The sequence below is a fragment of the Ornithorhynchus anatinus genome, chromosome 13 (assembly GCF_004115215.2).
Source record: "Ornithorhynchus anatinus isolate Pmale09 chromosome 13, mOrnAna1.pri.v4, whole genome shotgun sequence".
Lineage (NCBI taxonomy): Eukaryota > Metazoa > Chordata > Mammalia > Monotremata > Ornithorhynchidae > Ornithorhynchus > Ornithorhynchus anatinus.
Genome location: NC_041740.1, coordinates 1,776,422 through 1,796,325, shown reverse-complemented (window position 1 = coordinate 1,796,325; position 19,904 = coordinate 1,776,422). Strand labels below are relative to the sequence as shown.

Below are 19,904 nucleotides of genomic sequence, written 5' to 3'. Positions count from 1 at the left end.
ACCTCTCGGTGCCTCAGTTACCTCATCTGTAAAATGGGGATGAAGACCGGGAGCCCCGCGCGGGACCACCCGATGCCCCTGTGTCCCCCCCCAGCGCTTAGAACGGTGCTCGGCACCCAGTGAGCGCTTAACAGATACCAGCCTTATTTAACTGGCGGAGCAATCGGCAGAGCCAGATTAGAACCCGTGACCTCTGACTCTCAGTCCCGTGATATTTCCTCAAGGTCAAGGAGTTTACTGTGGGCACAGTGCTGTGCGGGAGTGCTTGGGAAGGTTTCCATCAATCATTCATTCATTCGATACCGAGCGCTCACTATGTGCCGAGCACTGGGCTAAGCGCTTGGAATGGACAATTCGGCAACAGATAGAGACGGTCCCTGCCCAACGACGGGCTCGCGGTCTAATCGGGGGAATCGTATTTACCGAACGCTTACTGGGGGGCAAATCCCAAGACACAGTGGAGAGACAAGATCCCGCCCTCCAGTTTACGGCGCCGGGTGGAAGAGTCGCCCAGTACAGAGTCCAGTCCGCGAGGGGTGCCCAGTACAGAAGCCAGCCCACTGCATTGAGTACACTGAGTGCAGAGAAGCAGCGTGGCTCAGTGGCAAGAGCCCGGGCTTGGGAGTCAGCGGTCATGGGTTCGAATCCCCGCTCTGCCACTTGTCAGCTGGGTGACCGTGGGCGAGTCGCTTCGCTTCTCTGGGCCTCGGTTCCCTCATCTGTCAAATGGGGATGAAGACCGGGAGCCTCACGGGGGACGACCTGATGGCCCCGTATCTACCCCAGCGCTTAGTACAGTGCTCTGCACACAGTAAGCGCTTAACAAATTCCAACATTATGACAGTTTCCCTTCGGCTCTGACACACACACGCTGTAGACCGTCAGCTCGTTGTGGGCCAGGAATGTGTCTATATATTGTTCTACAGTCCTCTCCCAAGCGCTTAATACGGTGCCCTGCACACAGACGGCGCTCCATAAATACGACTGACGGAACGTACGCGCTGTGCTGGACACTGGGGAGGGGACAAAGGGAGAAGAAGATGCAGTCCCTGCCTTGGAGGGGGCAGCCAGGGTTTTTAATCACGCTATCTGTTCATCGCTTACTAGGTTCCGGCTTGTTCATTCCAAGCGCTTAGTACAGTGCTCTGCACATAGTAAGCGCTCAATAAATGCTATGGAATGAATGAACGAGGTTCCAGGCACGGTACTGAGCACTGGGGTGAGATATAAGCTCCGACAGAGTCCATTTTCCACCCGGACTCAATCCCCATTTCTCAGATGAGGTAACCGACGGGGAGGTCTTTCATTCAGTCAGGCAGTCGTATTTATTGAGCGCTTTGGGGGTGCAGAACACTCTACTAAGCGCTTGGGAGAGGGCAACGCAACGACGCACAGAGACACCCCCTGCCCACAGCGGCCTCGCGGGCTAGAGAAGCAGCGCGGCGCGGTGGAGAGAGCCAGGGCTCGGGAGTCAGAGGTCGCGGGTTCTAATCCCGGCTCCGCCGCTTATCAGCTGTGTGACTTTGGGCAAGTCGCTTAATAATAACGTCGGTATTTGGTAAGCGCTCACTATGTGCCGGGCACCGTTCTAAGCGCCGGGGGAGATAGAGGGTCGTCGGGCGGTCCCACGTGAGGCTCACGCTCTTCATCCCCATTTTCCAGATGAGGTCGCTGAGGCCCAGAGAAGCGAGGTGACTCGCCCACAGTCTCCCAGCGGACGAGGGGCGGAGCCGGGATTCGAACCCGCGACCTCCGACTCCCCGGCCCGGGCTCTTTCCACTGAGCCACGCCGCTTAACCTCTCCGTGCCCCGGTGCCCTCGTCCGTCCAACGGGGACGAAGACCGGGAGCCCCACGCGGGACCGCCCGACGACCCTCTATCTCCCCCGGCGCTTAGAACGGCGCTCGGCACATAGTGAGCGCTTAACAAGTACCGAGATTACGCCGACCATTCGAGGGATCTAGAAGGGGAGGCGGGACGGACGCACACGCCGGGCTGGACGCTGGGGAGGGGGAGACAAGCCGACGGGGAGAGGGGACACGCAGGGGTCTCTTTCTCCTCCCGGACCGTCCGGCAAGCGGGCCGTCGGGCCTCCCCACCCCACGCCTCGCTTCCCAGAATCCCCCGCCGGGACTGGAGCAAGGGTCTTGGCTCGGGCCTGTGTTTTTCAGTACAGATGTTCCCCAGCTTTCTTGGGCGGCGCTTCCCGCCCCTTCCCCCTCCCCGTCCCTGGGGGGCTACGGGGGGCTGGGGGTGGGGGGACGGGGGGCAGTCGCTTCTCCGGCTCCTAGGGGAGGAAGGCCCAGCGGCAGACCACATCTCGCCGACTTCCCTCTCTCCCTCGCGCGGCTGCTCGTGCCGGAGACCCGGGGCCTTGGTTCATTCCGTCATCCGACGGGCTTTATTGCCCGCCGGACCCCGTGCTGAGCGCTCGGGGCAGTCCGCCGCAACGACGAGCCGTTCCCGGCCCGCGGCGAGCTCGCAGTCCGACGGGCGGCCGAGCCGGGATTAGAACCCACGTCCGCCGACTCCCGAGCCCGGGCGCGGTGCCCGGCACACAGTGAGCGCTTCGTAAATATCGTCATTATAATAATTCTTCTTAACGACTGCCCGACGGCTTCATCGGAGGGCAGGGAGCTCTAGCCTCAATCCCCCTCGCTGCACCCCAAAGCCATTTCTCCTGGTCGGCTCTCAGAAGAAGCTGCCCGCTCCCCGGGGTTGGAATGGGGTTAAACGACCCCGGGGTGGGGGGGGGGGGTCTCTCTTAGAGAAACAGCGTGGCTCAGTGGAAAGAGCCCGGCCTTAGGAGTCACAGGTCGTGGGTTCTAATCCCGACTCCGCCACTTGTCAGCTGTGTGACTTTGGGCGAGTCACTTCACTCCTCTGAGCCTCAGTTCCCTCATCTGTAAGATGGGGATGAAGACTGTGAGCCCCACGGGGGACCACCTGATCACCTTGTATCCCCCTGGTGCTTAGAACAGTGCTTTGCACATAGTAAGCGCTCAACGAATGCCATCGTTATTATTAGAGGGGGAGACGGACGTTAATATAATAATAATGATGGTGATGATGGTGGTATTTGTTAAGCGCTCACTGTGAGCCCAGCACTGCTCTGAGCGCTGGGTACAAGGTGATCAGGTCGCCCCCCCCCGGGGGGCTCCCAGTCTTCATCCCCATTTGACAGATGAGGGAACTGAGGCCCAGAGGAAGGAAGTAACTGGCCCAAAGTCACACAGCCGACAAGCGGCGGAGCCGGGATTATCAATAGAGACCTGAGGACCTCCGGACCCATCGGCCGCGGCGGCGACAGGGCACCCGTCTCCATGGCAACCGCCGCCCGGCTTTGGGTACCGACAGTTGTTGGCCCCCCGGGTGGGTTGACGAACGGGAAGGGTCGGGGGTGGCGGGGGTCCTCGGGACCGTAAGCCTGTTGGCGTCAGGAAACACGTCTCCTGTTGATAATAATAATAATCACGATGATGATAATTGTGGTACTGGTTAAGCGCTTACTATGTGCCGGACACTGTACTAAACGCCGGGGCGGAGACAAGCCAAGTCCCTGTCCCATATGGGGCTCGCGGTCTCAATCTCCGTTTTCCAGATGAGGGAACTGAGGCACAGAGAAGCGAAGCGACCCGCCCGAGTTCTCATAACAGACGAGCGGCGGAGCCGGGATTAGAAACCGGGTCCCTTTGACTCCCGGGCCCGGGCTCTGCCCGCTAGGCCACGCTGCTTCTCAGCTGTACGGTACTTTCCCAAGCGTTTACTACAGCGCTCCGCACACAGCAAGCGCTCAGTCGATACTGATCGATCGATCGATCGATTGATCTCGGGTAGGGGGTAGATTATCACTGCAGGGCAAAACCCAGCAGCTTTGGCGCTCCTCCCGGGGGTCCCTCTCCCCGGAGCTGTGGCGGGTCTGCCGCCCCAAGACCCCCCCGCCCCCCCGCCCCCGGCCTCCCCGAGCCCCTCCTGCTTCCCGGTGGAGGCAACCCCGGCCGCCCGGGCCTAGTCGCGGGCGTCGTCCTGGGCCTCGTTCCGGGGCTCGGGCCGGACCTCGGTCCGAGCGTCAGCGTAGGCCTCGGCCGGTCGGGGCGTCCCGGGCCGAGGTCCGGGCCAGGGGCCGGCGCCGCCCGCCTGTCGACGACGACGGATGGGGGCAGGGTGGGCGTGCGCTCTCCCCGCTCCCCCCCGGACGGAGCCGGGGCCCCCTAGCCTGACGCCCCCGGGTCCACACCCCCGCCACCGCGCCTTTCTGGGTCAAAGGCCTCATGGAAGGCCCGTCTCCTCCGAGAGGCCTTCCCTGACTGCGCCCTCCTTCCCTCCCTCTCCCGCTCCCTTCCGCGTCGCCCCGACGCGCTCCCTTCCTCTCCCATATCTCCCATTTGTGGATTTCTATTCATGTCCCTCTCCCCCTCTAGACTGTAATAATAATAATGTTGGTATTTGTTAAGCGCTTACTAGGTGCAGAGCACTGTTCTAAGCGCTGGGGGAGATCCAGGGGAATGAGGTTGTCCCACGTGAGGCTCCCAGTCTTCATCCCCATTTTCCAGAGGAGGGAACCGAGGCCCAGAGAAGTGAAGCGACTGGCCCACGGTCACACAGCCGACGAGGGGCAGAGTTGGGATTCGAACCCGTGACCCCCGACTCCCAAGCCCGGGGCTCTTGCCACTGAGCCGCGCTGCTTCTCTCCTTGTGGGCAGGGAACGTGTCGGTCATGTGTTTCCACCGTCCTCTCCCAAGCGCCTAGCACAGTGCTCCGCTCACCGTAAGCTCTCATGAAATACGATTCACTGAATAGGAGAAGCGGCGGCGCATAAAGGCTAGAACCCGGGCCTGCGAGTCCGGAAGTCATGGGTTCTAATCCCGGCTCCGCCACTCGTCCGCCGTGCGACCACTTGGCTTCTCTGGGCCTCGGTTTTCTCATCCGGTAAACGGGGACGGAGGCTGCCAGCCCCGATGAGACCGTAAGCCCGTCGAACGGCAGGGACCGTCTCTATCTGTTGCCGCCTTGTTCATCCCAAGCGCTTAGTCCAGTGCTCTGCACATAGTAAGCGCTCAATAAATACTACTGAATGAACAGGGACCGTCTCCAACCCGATTTGCTCGAATAATAATGATAATAAAGGTGGCAATTGTGACGCGCCTACTGTGTGCCGAGCGCTGTTCTAAGCGCTGGGGGAGATACCAGGTCATCAGGTCGTCCCACGTGGGGCTCACGGTCTTCAACCCATTTTCCAGATGAGGTTACCGGGGCTCAGAGAAGTGAAGTGACTTCCCCAAAGTCACACAGCTGACAAGAACCCACGTCCTCTGACTCCCGAGCCCGTGCACGGTGCCCGGCGCATAGTAAGCACTTCGTAAATATCGTCATTATAATAATTCTTCTTAACGACTGCCCGACGGCTTCACCGGAGGGCAGGGAGCTCTAGCCTCAATCCCTCTCGCTGCAGCCCAAAGCCACTTCTCCTGTTCGGCTCTCAGAAGAAGGTGCCCACACCCCGCGGTTGGAATGGGGTTTAAACGACCCCGGGGGCGGCCTTCTCTTAGAGAAGCAGCGGGGCTCAGTGGAAAGATCACAGGCTTAGAAGTCAGAGGTCATGGGTTCTAATCCCCGCTCCGCCACCTGTCAGCTGGGTGACTTTGGGCAAGTCACTTCACTTCTCTGGGCCTCAGCTTCCTCCTCCGGAAAATGAGGATGAAGACCGTGAGCCTCACGTGGGACCACCTGATGACCTTGTATCTCCCCCGGCGCTTAGAACAGTGCTCGGCACATAGTAAGCGCTTATCAAATACCGACATTGTTATTATTATTTAGCTCCGAGACCCTCAGCCTCTCCCCATTTCCCCACAGCCCCTAAGGCCCAGCTGGTCCATACTGGGGGGAGGTGGGGGGGGTGCAGGGTTTCGCCTTTTTATATTCCCGACCCATCCGACGGTCCCCGGGACCAAGACCATTCATTCGATCGTACTTATTGAGCGCTTACTCTGTGCAGAGCGCCGTACTAAGCGCTCGGAGAGTAGAATTCGACAACAGATAGAGACAATCCCTACCCGACATCGGGCTCGCAGTTCAGTACAAATAATAACAGCAGTTACAATAACAATAATAATAACGTTGGTGTTTGTTAAGCGCTTACTATGTGCCGAGCACTGCTCTAAGCGCTGTCCGGCCCAGGGACTCTACGTGTTAATGACTGTCTCCCCGGCTCTAATAATGATAATAATGATAATGATGTTGGCATTTGTTAAGCGCTTACGCTGTGCTGAGCACTGTTCTAAGCGCTGGGGTAGGTGCAGGGTCATCGGGTCGTCCCACTTGGGGCTCACAGTCTTCATCCCCATTTGACAGATGAGGTCACTGAGGCCCAGGGAAGCGAAGCGACTCGCCCAAGGTCACCCAGCTGACGAGCGGCGGAGCCGGGATTAGAACCCACGACCTCCGACTCCCAAGACCGGGCTCTTTCCACTGAGCCACGCTGCTTCCCGTGATGTTTCTTAAGCGCTTACTACGTGTCCAGAGCTGTACTAAGTGCCGGGATAAATACAAGAGGGTCAGGCCGGACACATTCCCTGTCCCCGCCATGACACTCAGGGTCTAAATAGGATGGGAGTCGGGGGTCGAATCTCCATTTTACAGATGAGGAGACTGAGGCCCGGAGGATAAGAATAATAATTGGGGTATTTACTAAGCGCTTCCTATGTGTCAGGCACTTTACTAAGCGCTGGGATGAGTACAAGCCAAGCAGGTTGAGCACGCTCCCTGGCCCGCTGGGGGCTCCCAGCCTTCATCCCCATTTTCCAGATGAGGTCACTGAGGCCCAGAGAAGTGAAGTGACTTGCCCAAGGTCACCCAGCACACCAAGTGGGGGAGCCGGGATTAGAACCCGGGCCCTTCCGACCGCCAGCTCAGCACAGAGCAAGCCGGAGAGTGGGGGCTCCCGGGGAGACGCGAGGGGAGGTCGGGGGGGGGGTGGGGGACTGGACTAGGCGACCCCCGCCGGACCCCGAGGAGGGAGAGGTTGGGAAAGAGGTCGAGGAGGGGTCTCGGGGAGGCCCCCGAGGGTCCCGGGAGCCGGCTGGGAGGGGACGGACGGACCCGTCGGCTCCTCGCCGGCGGCGGCAGAGATAAGGCCGAGGAACGGGGACGGGAGAGACGGAGCCGGGGGGATCAGAGAGGCGGATGCCGTCGCGGCGCCGCACTGGGGGGGGGGGTCGCCAGCCTGGGTTGGATCGGGCCCTGTCGGCCGGCCTTCCCGCCTTCGGAATTCGGGGGCCGGGGGCGGTGGGAGAGAGAGGCCCCGGCCTCTCGTCGGGGCGGTCAACCCGTCGACGGTCTATACTGAGCGCTTACTGTGTGCAGAGCACCGTCCCGAGCCCAAAGAACAGAATGAGCGGGCACTTTCTGGTGGGTTTTTTTCCGGGATTTGTTAAGTGATAATTGGGATATTCGTTAAACGCTGCTTGGTGCCAGGCCCCGCATTAAGCGCTGGGGTGGATCCGAGGTAATTAGTTGGACACGATCCCCCACTCCCACGTGGGGCTCACGGTCTCCATCCCCATTTTACAGATGCGAAAAGGAGCCCGGGCCTGCGAGTCAGAAGGAGCTGGGTTCGAGTTCTGGCTCCACCACGTGTCTGCCGGGTGACCTGGGGCCGGCCGCTTCGCGTCTCCGGGCCGCAGGCTCCTCATCGGTAAGGTGGGGGCGAAGACCGTGGACCCCGTGTAGGACGGGGACCGTGTCCAACCCGATTAGCTTGTAACCACCCCAGCGCTCAGTACAGCGCCTGGTGCAGAGCAAGCGCCTGACAAATACCATCACCAAAGGCGGGGGGGGATTCTCTCTTTGTACAGACGGCTCGGGTCAGACACGAATCTGTCAGAAATCCTCCGGTCGTCAACACTTCCGTGCCCTGCTGTTCCATCGTACTCTCCCGAGCGCTTAGTACAGTGCTCTGCACCCGTAGGCCCTCGATAAATACGATCCACTTAGCGTGAAAGAGCGGCAAGGCCCGGCGAGGCTACGGGAGCGGCGCTCTTTCCCCCGGCGGAATGCCGGGGGCAGGAGGAGGAAGCGGGCCTCCCCGGGTGGACCCTGCGGTTGAGTCTCTCTCGCGGCCACGGGTTCTAAACCTGCCCGGCGGCACCGTCGAGCAGCGTGGCTCGGTGGCAAGAGCCCGGGCTTGGGAGTCAGAGGTCGTGGTTTCGAATCCCGGCTCCGCCACTCGCCAGCTGGGCGACCGTGGGCGAGTCGCTTCGCTTCTCTGGGCCTCGGTTCCCTCATCTGTAAAATGGGGATGAAGACTGGGAGCCCCACGTGGGACGACCCGATTCCCCCGGGTCTCCCCCAGCGCTTAGAACAGCGCTCTGCCCCTAGTAAGCGCTTAACAGACACCGACATTATTATGATCGTCCCGGAGGCGGCGGCGGCCCGGGGGAGGGCGGGCGGGGCCCGGGCGAGAGAAGTTAATTGAGCGCATCTTTCCCGGGGTGGGGGAGGCCGGGAATGTGGTCCAGGCCCCGGCCGGATGGACGGATGTCCCGGTCCTCCCGGCTCCGAGGCCGCGGGGCCTGGTTTCACTTAACGGGGGCGGCGGGGGAGGGCACGGGTGGGTGAGTGTGCTGGCGGGGGTGTCCGTGTGCGTGGGGGGGGGGGTGGGTATCCATGTGTGTGTGCGTGGGCTGAGGAGGGAGCCGGGGGGAGGATCCCGGAATCCAGATTTTCCTCGATTAGAAACAAATGCCAGGCTTCGTTCCCTCTTCCCGCCCTCCCTGCGGCCCGGCCGTCGGTGGAAGGGAGCCCAGTGCGGGAGGATGGGGGGGATCTGTGGCACAGTGGGGGGACCGTCCCCCTCTCCCCCCCCCCCCGGCAACCCTTGCTGGAAACCGACTGGGACGGGGGGGATTGTATTTATTGAGCGCTCACTGTGGGCAGAGCACTGCGGCGAGCCCTAGGGAGGGGACAATAGGACAACGAACGGACCCGTCCCCCGCCCACGGTGAGCTTAACGTCTAGAGGGGGAGAGAGACATTAATATAAATAACGTGTATCCAGCCTGGGAGCAGAGCTGAGGCGAAGAGGTCAGGGCGCGGGGCTGGGGGGAAACCTCTCTGTGCCTCAGTTTCCTCCCCCGTAGAATGGAAATTCAGCATTTGCCCCCCTCTTAGGCCGCGACCACTTTTTTACGGTATCTGTTAGGTGTTCGTTACGTGTCGAGCGCTGTTCTCGGCGCCGGGGGTAGGTCACGATCGTAATGATCATAATCGGGGGATTTGTTGAGCGCTTCCTGTGTGCTGAGCATCGTTCTGAGCGCCGGGGGAGATACAAGGTAAGCGGGGTAGGACACAGTCCCCGTCCCCCGTGGGGCTCAGCGTCTTCATCCTCATTTTGCAGAGGAGGGAGAGGGAGGAGAGAGAAATGAAGGGCTCGCCCAGGGTCGCGCAGCAGACAAGTGGCGGACTCGGGATTAGAACCCCCATCTTTGGCCTCCCAGCCCCGCGTCCTCTACCAGCACTTAGAACAGTGCTTGGCACATAATAAGCACTTAATTACCGTTGTTACTATTATTACTATTATTAGATCACGCAGCTTCCACGGCGAAGTAGGAGTGAGAACAGGTATCGAATCCCCACTTTACAGTTGAGGGAAACGCGACCCGGAGAAGTGAAGGTGCCTCACTTGTTTAACTTCTACCCGACGACCTTGTACCTGCCCCAACGCTTGGTACGGTGCTTGGCACTCAGTAGGCCCTTACCAAGTACCATAATTACGATAATCATCTAGAAACCTGCTGCCGCCCATGAGTGGGAAGCGGCACCGTGGGCCAAAAGAGGCTCGGGGGGCGGGGGGTAGGCAGGACCCAGGGAACGGATAATCGGAAACCACGGATAATCCAAAAAAATTTCATCTGAGACACCCTCTTCCGGCTAAAAGCTGGGGGGTGGACGAGAGGGGCTGCCTTTCAAAGCCTTCTTGAAGGCCCGCCTCCTCCCCGAGGCCTTCCCTGCCCGCACCCTCCTTCCCTCCTCTCCCGCTCCCTCCTGCGTCGCCCCGATTCGCTCCCTTCTATTCATCCCCCCCCCGCCCAGCCCCGCCCCGCTTAGATCCATATCTCTAATTTATTTATATTAATGTCTCTCCCCCCCCCCCCCAGACCGTAAGCTGGTTGTGATGGGGAATGTACCTGTTATAATGTTCATTCTATAGCGTTCATTACGATGATGATAATATATCATTATGATGATAATAGTATCGTTAAGCGCTCACTATGTGCCAGCTACTGTACTAAGCGCCGGGGTTGACGCGAGCTCATCGGGTCGGACACGGTCTCGGTCCCGCGTGGGGCTCACGGTCTTCGTCCCCGTTTTACAGATGAGGGAACCGAGGCCCAGGGAGGTAAAGTGACCTGCCCAAGACCACCCAGCAGACAAGGAGCGGAGCCGGAATTAGAACCCGTGACCTCCTGACTCCCAGGCCCATGCTCTATCCGTTTCCTTATCACACCGTGTTCTCCCAAGCACTTGGTACAGGACTCAGCGCACAGTAAGCGCTCAATTTATCCATTCATTCGATCGCATTTATTGAGCCTTTGTTGCTGAACTGTACTTTCCCAACGCTTAGGACAGTGCTCGGCACACGGCAAGCGCTCAGTAAATACGACTGAATGAGCGCTTACTGTGTGCAAGGCGGCGTACTCGTTTCCTGAGAGAGTACGCCTCGTCCGTTCATTCAGTCGTATTGATTAAGCCCTTACTGCCCGCGGAACGCTGTCCTAAGCGCTTAGGAAAGTGCAATAAGAGCCCGGGCGTGGGGGTCCGAGGTCATGGGTTCGAATCCCCGCCCGGCCACTTATCAGCTGTGTGACGGTGGGCGAGTCACTTCGCTTCTCTGGGCCTCAGTTCCCTCATCTGTCAAATGGGGATGAAGACCCGTGAGCCTCACGCGGGACCACCCGATGACCCCGTATCTCCCCCAGCGCTTAGAACGGTGCCCTGCACATAGTAAGCGCTTAACGGATACCAACATGATTATCATTACGATTAATACAGCAATAAAGGGAGACAATCCCTGCCCACAGCGAGTTCACAGTCTAGACGGGGAGAGACCGACATCAGTACAAATGAACGGACGTGGGTAAAAATACGATAAATACGACAGGGGAGCCAAGCCGGGTTTCCACTCGCTCACCCCATCCTCCGCCCCGTCCCCCTTCCCCGTCCACGGATTCTGGGGGAGGAAATAGCCGGCGGTGGCCCCTGCGGCGGAGACCCCCGCCCAAGCCCAGCTGCACCGAGGGTCTGCGTCTGGACATTCCTCTTGCGGCCAGCCGGCCCAGCGCTCCCGCCGTCCGGCCCGCGGCCTAAAACATATATTTAGGCCGGCGCACCCAAAATAAAGCCGCCTCGGCCCGTCGGACTCTCCCATCTGTCCGGGGCCGGGCCCCCTCCTCCCCACCCCGTTCCCCCTCCCCGGCGGGCGAATACCCACACTTCTGCTTGGAGGTCTTCTCCAGACCTTCGGTTCATTCGTTCCAACGTTTAGTACAGCGCTCTGCACACGGTAAGCGCTCGGTAAACGCGACTGAACCAACGATTCGTTGGATGGATGAGTGCTAAGCGCTCCCCCTTCTCCCCCTTCTAGACTGTGAGCCCGTTGTTGGGGAGGGATCGTGTCCGTCTGTTGCCGCACCGTACTTTCCAAGCGCTTAGTCCAGCGCTCTGCACAGTGTCAGCGCTCAGGAAATGCGACCGAATGAATGAATAAGTGCCCGGGAGAGGACAGTGTCACTTCACATCCCGGAAGGAGGTCAAGGGATCATCCATTCACCCCCCTTCCCGTTTGTTTTTTAATAATAATAATTATGTTGGTATTTGTTAAGCGCTCACTATGGGCAGAGCACTGTTCTAAGCGCCGGGGCAGATACAGCGTCATCAGGTTGTCCCACGCGAAGCTCACAGTTAATCCCCATTTGACAGATGAGGCCACTGAGGCCCAGAGAAGTGAAGCGACTCGCCCACGGTCCCACGGCTGCCGAGTGGCAGAGCCGGCATTCGAATCCACGACCTCTGACTCCCAAGCCCGGGCTCTTTCCGCTGAGCCGCGCCGCTTCTCTAGTATTTGTTGAGCGCCTACTACGTGCCGGGCACCGGGTTGAGCCCTGGGACAGAGACGAGCTAACCGGGTTGGATCCGACCCCCGTCCCGCGTGGGGCTCGCGGGCTTCACTCCCATTTTACGGATGAGGGAACTGAGGCCCGGAGAAGCCAAGCGGTCGGCCCCAGGTCACGCAGCCGGCGAGCGGCGGAGCCGGGATTAGAACCCAAGTCCTCCCGACGCCCAGACCCGGGGTCTACCCGCTAGGCCCCGCCGCTTCTCCCTGCCCGGATTCAGCGGAGGAGTAGGGCGCCTCTGAGGAACGGATTCACCGCAGGGGACTGGACCGCTTGGCCCCCGGATGCCCCCTCCAGCCCCGTGATGTCATCGGAATAATACCGATGGCGTTCGTTAAGCGCTGACTAGGTGCCGAGCACTGTTCTAAGCGCTGGGGGGGGGGGGATACAGGGTCATCGGGTCGCCCCCGGAAGGGGTTTTTTATGGTACCGAAGCGAAGCGAGAGGGCCGGGTTGGCATAGGAGGGCGGCGAGGTGAGGTAGGAGGGGGCGAGGTGGTCGGTGGCTTTAAAGCCGACGGGGACGGGTTTCTGCCGGATGCGGAGGCGCGGCTCAGCGGAAAGAGCCCGGGCTTGGGAGTCAGAGGTCATGGGTTCGAATCCCGGCTCCGCCACTCGGCAGCCGGGTGACCGCGGGCGAGTCGCTTCGCTTCTCTGGGCCTCAGTTCCCTCATCTGGAAAATGGGGATGAAGACTGGGAGCCTAACCTGATGACCCTGTATTCATTCATTCATTCATTCAATAGTATTTATTGAGCGCTTACTATGCGCAGAGCACTGGACTAAGCGCTTGGAATGAACAAGTCGGCAACAGAAAGAGAAGGTCCCTGCCTTTTGACGGGCTTACGGTCTCATCGGGGGGAGACGCCGTATCTCCCCCAGCGCTTAGGACAGTGCTCTGCACGTCGTAAGCGCTTGACAAATACCGGCCTTATTAGTATGACGATGATGGTGATGGAGATGACGCCGACGACAGCGGACGAGGCCCTTCTCTCCCCCCCTCGTGCCCACGGCCACCCTCCTGCCCCGCGGACCCTCGACCTCCGCCCGCGGACTCACCCGTTGCCCGCAGAGAGTCCCCCCCCGTCACCTCCCCCGGGGTGTACGTACAAATGGAGGGGGGCGAGATCTGGGAGGGCTTCGTGGAGGCGGCCCCCTCCCAGAATCGGGGCTGCCGGGGGGAAATCCCGGGCTCCCCGGAGCGACGAGGCCGGCGGGGAGTCCTGAGCGTTGGAGACCGGCAGCCGGGGTGGGGAGGGAGAGTTGACGACTGGTCCCCCCGGCCCCCGCGCCGGCCTGGAGGCCCCCTATTTCTCGTCCCCCCTCCCCGCCCCTCATTCTGGCCCCCCCCACCCCCCGGCCCGGGACAGGCGCCGGCCCAAATCTCCGCCGCATCTCCTCCGGCCTTGGCGGCCCCCGAAGCCTGCTCGTTTGCGGCTTGGAGATTCCCAGAGACTCAGATCTCTTATCTCCGCGGCCTGGAAAGCGCCGACGATGCCAGAAACCAGAACTCCTTCCATCTGGTCCCGGCGGGGCCCTCCTCCCTTTTCCTCCCCCCGCCCGCCCCTCCTCGCGGGCCCCCCAGGCCGGAGGCCGGGACCCCTGAGTCCTTTCCCCTTCTCCCTCTCCCTTCTGTGTCCCTCCCTTCATCCCCCGCCCCAGCCCCACTCCGCTTATGTCCTCATCCTGAATTTATCGATTCCTATTCACTTCGGCCTCCCCCACTGACCCGTGAGCTCCCTGTGGGCAGGGAATGTGTTATACCCCGATGTGGTCCTCTCACAAGCGCTCAGTACGGCGTTCCGCGCGGTGTGGTGGAGAGAGAGCCCGGGCCCGGGAGCCGGACGGTCACGGGTTCTGATCCCGGCCCCGCCACGTCTCTGCTGTGTGACCTTGGGTGAGTCACCTCACTTCCCTCGGCGACCTCATCTGTGAGACGGGGACGGAGGCCGCCGGCCCCACGCGGGACAGGGACCGCGTCCGGCCCGATTTCCTTGTCTCCGCCCCGGCGCTTAGTCCGGCGCCTGGCCGGAAATGGGGGTGAAGACCGTGAGCCCCACACGGGACAACCTGATAACCTTGGATCTATCCCAGCGGTTAGGCCAGTGGTCGGCACACGGTAAGGGCTTAACGAATCCCATCATTTAAACAGGGCGCTTGACAGATATCACAATTACCGTTGTTACCATTATAGTAAGCGCCCGATAAATGCGACTGACCGACCGACTGGCCTCCCCAGAGTCCTCGAGCTAGGGGGGCTGATCCCGGGTCAACCGAGCCATCCCCCTGCTCAGAGCTGCCCCCCAACCCACCCCGAGGGTCTCTTCCGGGGCTGCCTCACCAGAAAGGAACGTGTCCGCTTATTGCTGTGACTGCCCTCTCCCAAGCGCTTAACCCAGCGCTCCTCGCACAGTAAGCGTTCAGTAAATACGACTGACCGAACGGCCGAGTTAAGGAGGGGTCGCGAACCTCGGGCCGCTTCCCCCCGGCCCGACTTAGACTCGGTGGAGTCTAAGTTTCTCCGGCGGTGGACGTCAGCGGGGCTGGGCTGAGGTCGGAGATGACACCATCCGGCCTTGGGAGGACCCCTCCGCCCGAGGCGGGGGAGACAAGCCACGTAGCCAACCCGATGGGCCCCAGACCGGACGGCCACGCTGTAATCTCCCCCCCACCGGCCGATCGTCTGCGGATCCGCGGCACACGACTTCTCTCACTTATGAGCCTAGCTTTTCCGCCGAGCTCCCGGCCGTGGGCAGGGAACGTGTCCGTTTATCGCCGCGTCGTCCTCTCCCAGGCGTTTAGTAACCGTCGCAATAAGTGGGATTTGTTAAGCGCTTACTAGGTGCCGGGCGCCGTACTAAAGGCCGGGGTGGAGACAAGCAAACGGGGATGGACACGGTCCCCGGCCCACGTGGGGCTCGCGGTCTTCGCCCCCGTTTTCCAGATGAGGCTCGGAGAAGTGAAGTGACTCGCTCCGAGTCACACGGCGGAAGGGCGGAGGAGCCGGGATTGGAACTCATGACCTTCTGGCTCCCCGGAACAATAATAATAATGTGGGTATCTGTTAGGCGCTTATTACGTGCGGAGCACTGTTCTAAGCGCTGGGGGGAGATACAGGGTCATCACGTTGTCCCACATAGGGCTTACAGCTTTAACCCCCATTCTACAGAGGAGGTAACTGAGGCACAGGGAAGTGAAGTGACTTGCCCAAAGTCACACAGCTGACAAGGGGCAGAGCCGGGATGCGAACCCGTGACCTCTGACTCCCCAGCCCGGGCTCTTTCCATTGAGCCACGCTGCTTCTCTGTTCACTACGCCCTGCCGCTTGTCATTGTACAGTGCTCTGCGCACAGTAGGCGCTCAGTAAAGACGATTGAATGAATAAATTAATGTGGCACCCCAATAAAACTTTTTTATGGTGTCTGTTAAGCGCTTACTATGTGTCAGGCGCTGTATTAAGCACTGGGGTGGATAAGAAAAAGTATGGTGCTCTCTCAAGTGCTCGGTAGAGTCCTTTGCCCGCAGTAAACGCTCAATAAATACGACTGAGTGAATAAATGAATACGGCACCCCAATAACAGTCTTTTATGGTGGTTGTTAAGCGCTTACTATGTGTCAGCAACTGTACTAAGCCCTGGGGTAGATACAAGATGATCAGGTCTGTAAAATAGGGATGAAGACTGTGAGCCCCATGTACGTCCGACCTGATGATCTTGTATAATAATAATAATGTCACTATTTGTTAAGCGCTTACTATGTGCAGAGCACTGTTCTAAGCGCTGGGGCAGATACAGGGTCATCGGATTGCCCCCCGTGAGGCTCACAGTCTTAATCCCCCATTTTACAGATGAGGTAACTGAGGCCCAGAGAAGTGAAGTGACTCGCCCACAGTCACCCAGCTGACAAGTGGCGGGGCCGGGATTCGAATCCATGACCTGTGACTCCCAAGCCCGGGCTCTTTCCACTGAGCCACGCTGCTTCTCTGTATCTTCCCCAGCGCTTAGTACAGTGCCTGGCATTCAGTAAGCGTTTATCAAATACCATAAAAAAAGAATCCCGGCTCCGCCACTCAGGCAAGTCACTTCACTTCTCTGTGCCTCAGTTTCCTCAACTGTAAAATGCAGGCTCAATCCCTGTTCTCCCTCTTACTTAGGCTGGGATCTCCAAAGGGGGGTGGGTGGGGGGGGGGGTCCAACCTGATTAACTTCTATCTACTCCAGTGCTTAGAACAGTGCTTGTCACACAGTAAGCCATGATGTTGATGACGATGATGATTCATTCATTCATTCAATCGTATTTATTGAGCGCTTACTGTGTGCAAAGCACTCTATTTAGCGCTTGGGAGAGGCCAATAGAACAACGGACACATTCCTGCCCACAACGAGCTCACGTGATGACGATAATAATAATAACTACCATTGATATGGATCAATCGATTGATCGATATTAATCATGATGGTACTTGTTAAGCGCTTTCTATGTGCCGAGCACTGTTCTAAGCCCTGGACTAGATAGAAGGTCATCAGGTTGTCCCACGCGGGGCTCGCAGTCTTCATCCCCATCGGGCAGCTGAGGGAACCGAGGCCCAGAGAAGAGAAGCGACTTGCCCACAGTCACACAGCAGACAAGGGACGGAGCCGGGATTAGAACCCATGTCCTCTGACTCCCAAGCCCAGCCCCTTCCCCCAGAGCAACCCCTCCGCACAGAGCTTGTACATCTTCTCCAGTGCTTGCCCCCCATAAGCCCTTAAATCCCCCAATTCATAAGAAACAATCATTTTTAACGCTATTTCTAAGGGTTTACTATGTGCCAGGGACTGTACTAAACTCTGGATTAGATCCAAGCTAATCAGGTCGGATACAGTCCGTGTCCCACATGGGGTTCACGGCCTCAATCCCCATTTTACAACCGAGGCAACTGAGGCACAGAGAAGCCAAGTGGCTTGCCCAAGTGGGGAATTAAGACCGTGAGCCTCGATGTGGGACACGGACTGTGTCCGACCTGATTACTCTGTATCTACTCCAGCGCTTAGTACAGCTCCTGGCCTGTAGTGAACGCTTAAGAAATACCGCCACTATTATTGCAGGCCGGAGGGATGCAGGACTCTGGAATTGCAAGGTAATCACTTGCCTAATCGATCGCTAATCACCAGGCCTGCTGGAGGCCAAGGCCCTAGCCACAACCCTGAATTAGTAGCCCTCCTCCTTCCCCGTCCCCCAGCCTGGCTGGCCTCCTCCTCCTCCTCCTCCTTCCGGCTCCCCCTTTTCCCATCAATCAATCCCAATCAATTTATTTATTGAGCCCTTACTCTGTGCAGAGCACTGTCCTAAGCGCTCAGGAGAAGACGCTGCACCTGAATTAGCAGATATGATCCCTGCCCCCCAAGGAGCTTCCGGTCTAGAGGGGGGGAGACAGACATTAATAGGAAGAAAGAAGTCATTTCTAATATGTGATTTCAAGATAGGTCCGTCAGTGCTGTGGGACGGGGGCGAAGTCGGAGGTACGAAGGTCACAGGTCCAAGTGCAGAGACGAAGCGGAAGGGAGGGGGAGGAGGGGAAATAATAATGATAGTGTTGGTATTTGTTAAGCGCTTACTAGGTGCAGAGCGCTGTTCTAAGCGCTGGGGGGGACACAGGGTCATCGGGTCGTCCCTTGTGAGGCTCACAGTCTTAATCCCCATTTCACAGATGAGGGAATTGAGGCCCAGAGAAGTGAAGTGACTCGCCCACAGTCACCCAGCTGACGAGTGGCGGGGCCGGGATTCGAACCCATGACCTCCGACTCCCAAGCCCGGGTTCTTTCCACTGAGCCACGCTAAGAGGGCTTCATCAGGGAAGGCCTCTTGGAGGAGATGTGACCTTAATAATAATGACTGTATTTGATATTATTATTATTAATATTAATAGTAAAAGTATGTGTTAATCACTAACTGTCTGCCAGGCACTCTACTGAGCGTTAGAGTGGATACAAGCAAATCGGGTTGGACACAGGCCCTGTCCCGCACAGGGCTCACAGTCTTAATCCCCATTTTATGGGTGAAGTAACTGAGGCACAGAGAAATGAAGCGGCCCAAGACCACACGGCAGACAAGGGGCGGAACCAGGATTAGAACCCACGGCCTTCCGACTCCCGGGGCCGTGTTCTATCCACTTCGCCGAGCCGCTTCCCTTAATAATGAGGCTAATAATCCTCGCCGGTCTGTTCGGTCTTCCCCGTTTGGCCGGTGGCCGACAGAGCCCCGGGGTCAGACTGGGTCAACAGGTCCATCCCCCTGCCTCAGGGCAGGTGGCCAATCGTCGTCACCTTCAGAGTCTCTCCTTGCGGGCAGGGAGCGTGTCTACCAACTCTGTTGTATCCTACTCTCCCCAGCGCTCAGTACAGCGCTCTGTCCACTGGAAGTGCTCTGTAAATGGCGCTAATTGATTGATTGGAAAAGAGTTCGGTCCACGGGCCTCAGAATGACGGGCTGTATTCCTTTCCGATCAGGGACGGCGACTCGGATTCAGCACCCTCTGGGCGCTGGGTGAGAGTCACAGGATCAGGCTAGATTGTAGGCTCGTCGAGGAGAGGGATTGCATCAGTTATATTGATAAAAATAGCAATTAATAATGATTGTGGTATTTGTTAGGCGCCTACTATGTGCCGGGCGCTGCCCTAAGAGCTGTCCCACGTGGGGCTCACGATCTCAATACCATTTTACAGATGAGGGAATTGAGGTCCAGAGAAGTGAAGCGACTTGCCCAAGGTTACACGGCAGACACGCGGCGGAGCCAGGATTAGAACCCAGGTCCTTCCGACTCCCGGGCCCGTGCTCTATTCACTGCACAATCCTGCTTCTTCAAGTAGGAGGACAAGGAGAACAAGTATCTTCATCCCCCTTTTATAGGCGAGGAAAGTGAAGCCCAGCAAAATGACTTTCCTCCGGTCCCACGGCGGGGACGTGGCAGGATTAGAACCCAGGTCTCCTGACTCTTTCTCCACGGTGGGCTGGGGAGGGCGGCCATTAGTCCCAGGTTGACGTTTCCTCCAGGGAAGACGGAAAGGGATGCTTTTGAGTGCTCAGTAGGGTGTTAAGCACAAATGATTTGCCCACAGTAAGCGCTCAATAAATACGATTGAACGAATGAGCGTTTAGGCACCCGGGAAAATCCCCGGTCTCAAAGATGCCAACGGTTTTCCCGGTGGGGGCAGAAGCCAATCCCAGGGGCATTTCTCCCTCAGAAGCCCCCCCAACCCAACCCTCAACTTGAGGCTCAATTGCACTATCCCCCGCCAGTCTAGAGGAGGGCCAGAGGATGAAGTTGCGAGAGCCCGTAGAGATCAAATCTCTCAGTCCATCGATCGATAGGGTATTTATTAAGCACTTACTGCACGCTGAACGCTGTACTAAGCACCGGGGAGCGTCCAATACAAGAGAGTTGGTAGACGCACGTTCCCTGCCCGTAACGAGCTTCCAGTTTAGGGTGCTAATATAAATAATTTACAGCTACGATAATAATAACATATTAAGCCCTCGTTATGTTATTATCCCATCTCTAAATCATTCATATGAATACTCGGTATTACTACTGTAGTTATTTTATCATTATCCTATCTGTAATTATCGCTACTATAAATATTCATCATTATCATTGTTTTATCACTCCCCACCCAAGCTCAAATCCCCCTCCACCAAACACAAGAAGACCTGGTTAACAGGTAGATAAAAGTTCCCCTAACCCAACGGGGGCATTT

General features: G+C 58.5%; 1 protein-coding gene across 5 annotated transcripts in view; it reads right to left on the bottom strand.

The window, feature by feature from the left end:
- The window catches only part of PTH1R (parathyroid hormone 1 receptor), a 58,508-nt gene that overhangs the window by 19,156 nt on the left and 19,448 nt on the right, over positions 1-19,904 (bottom strand). The window lies entirely within an intron of this gene.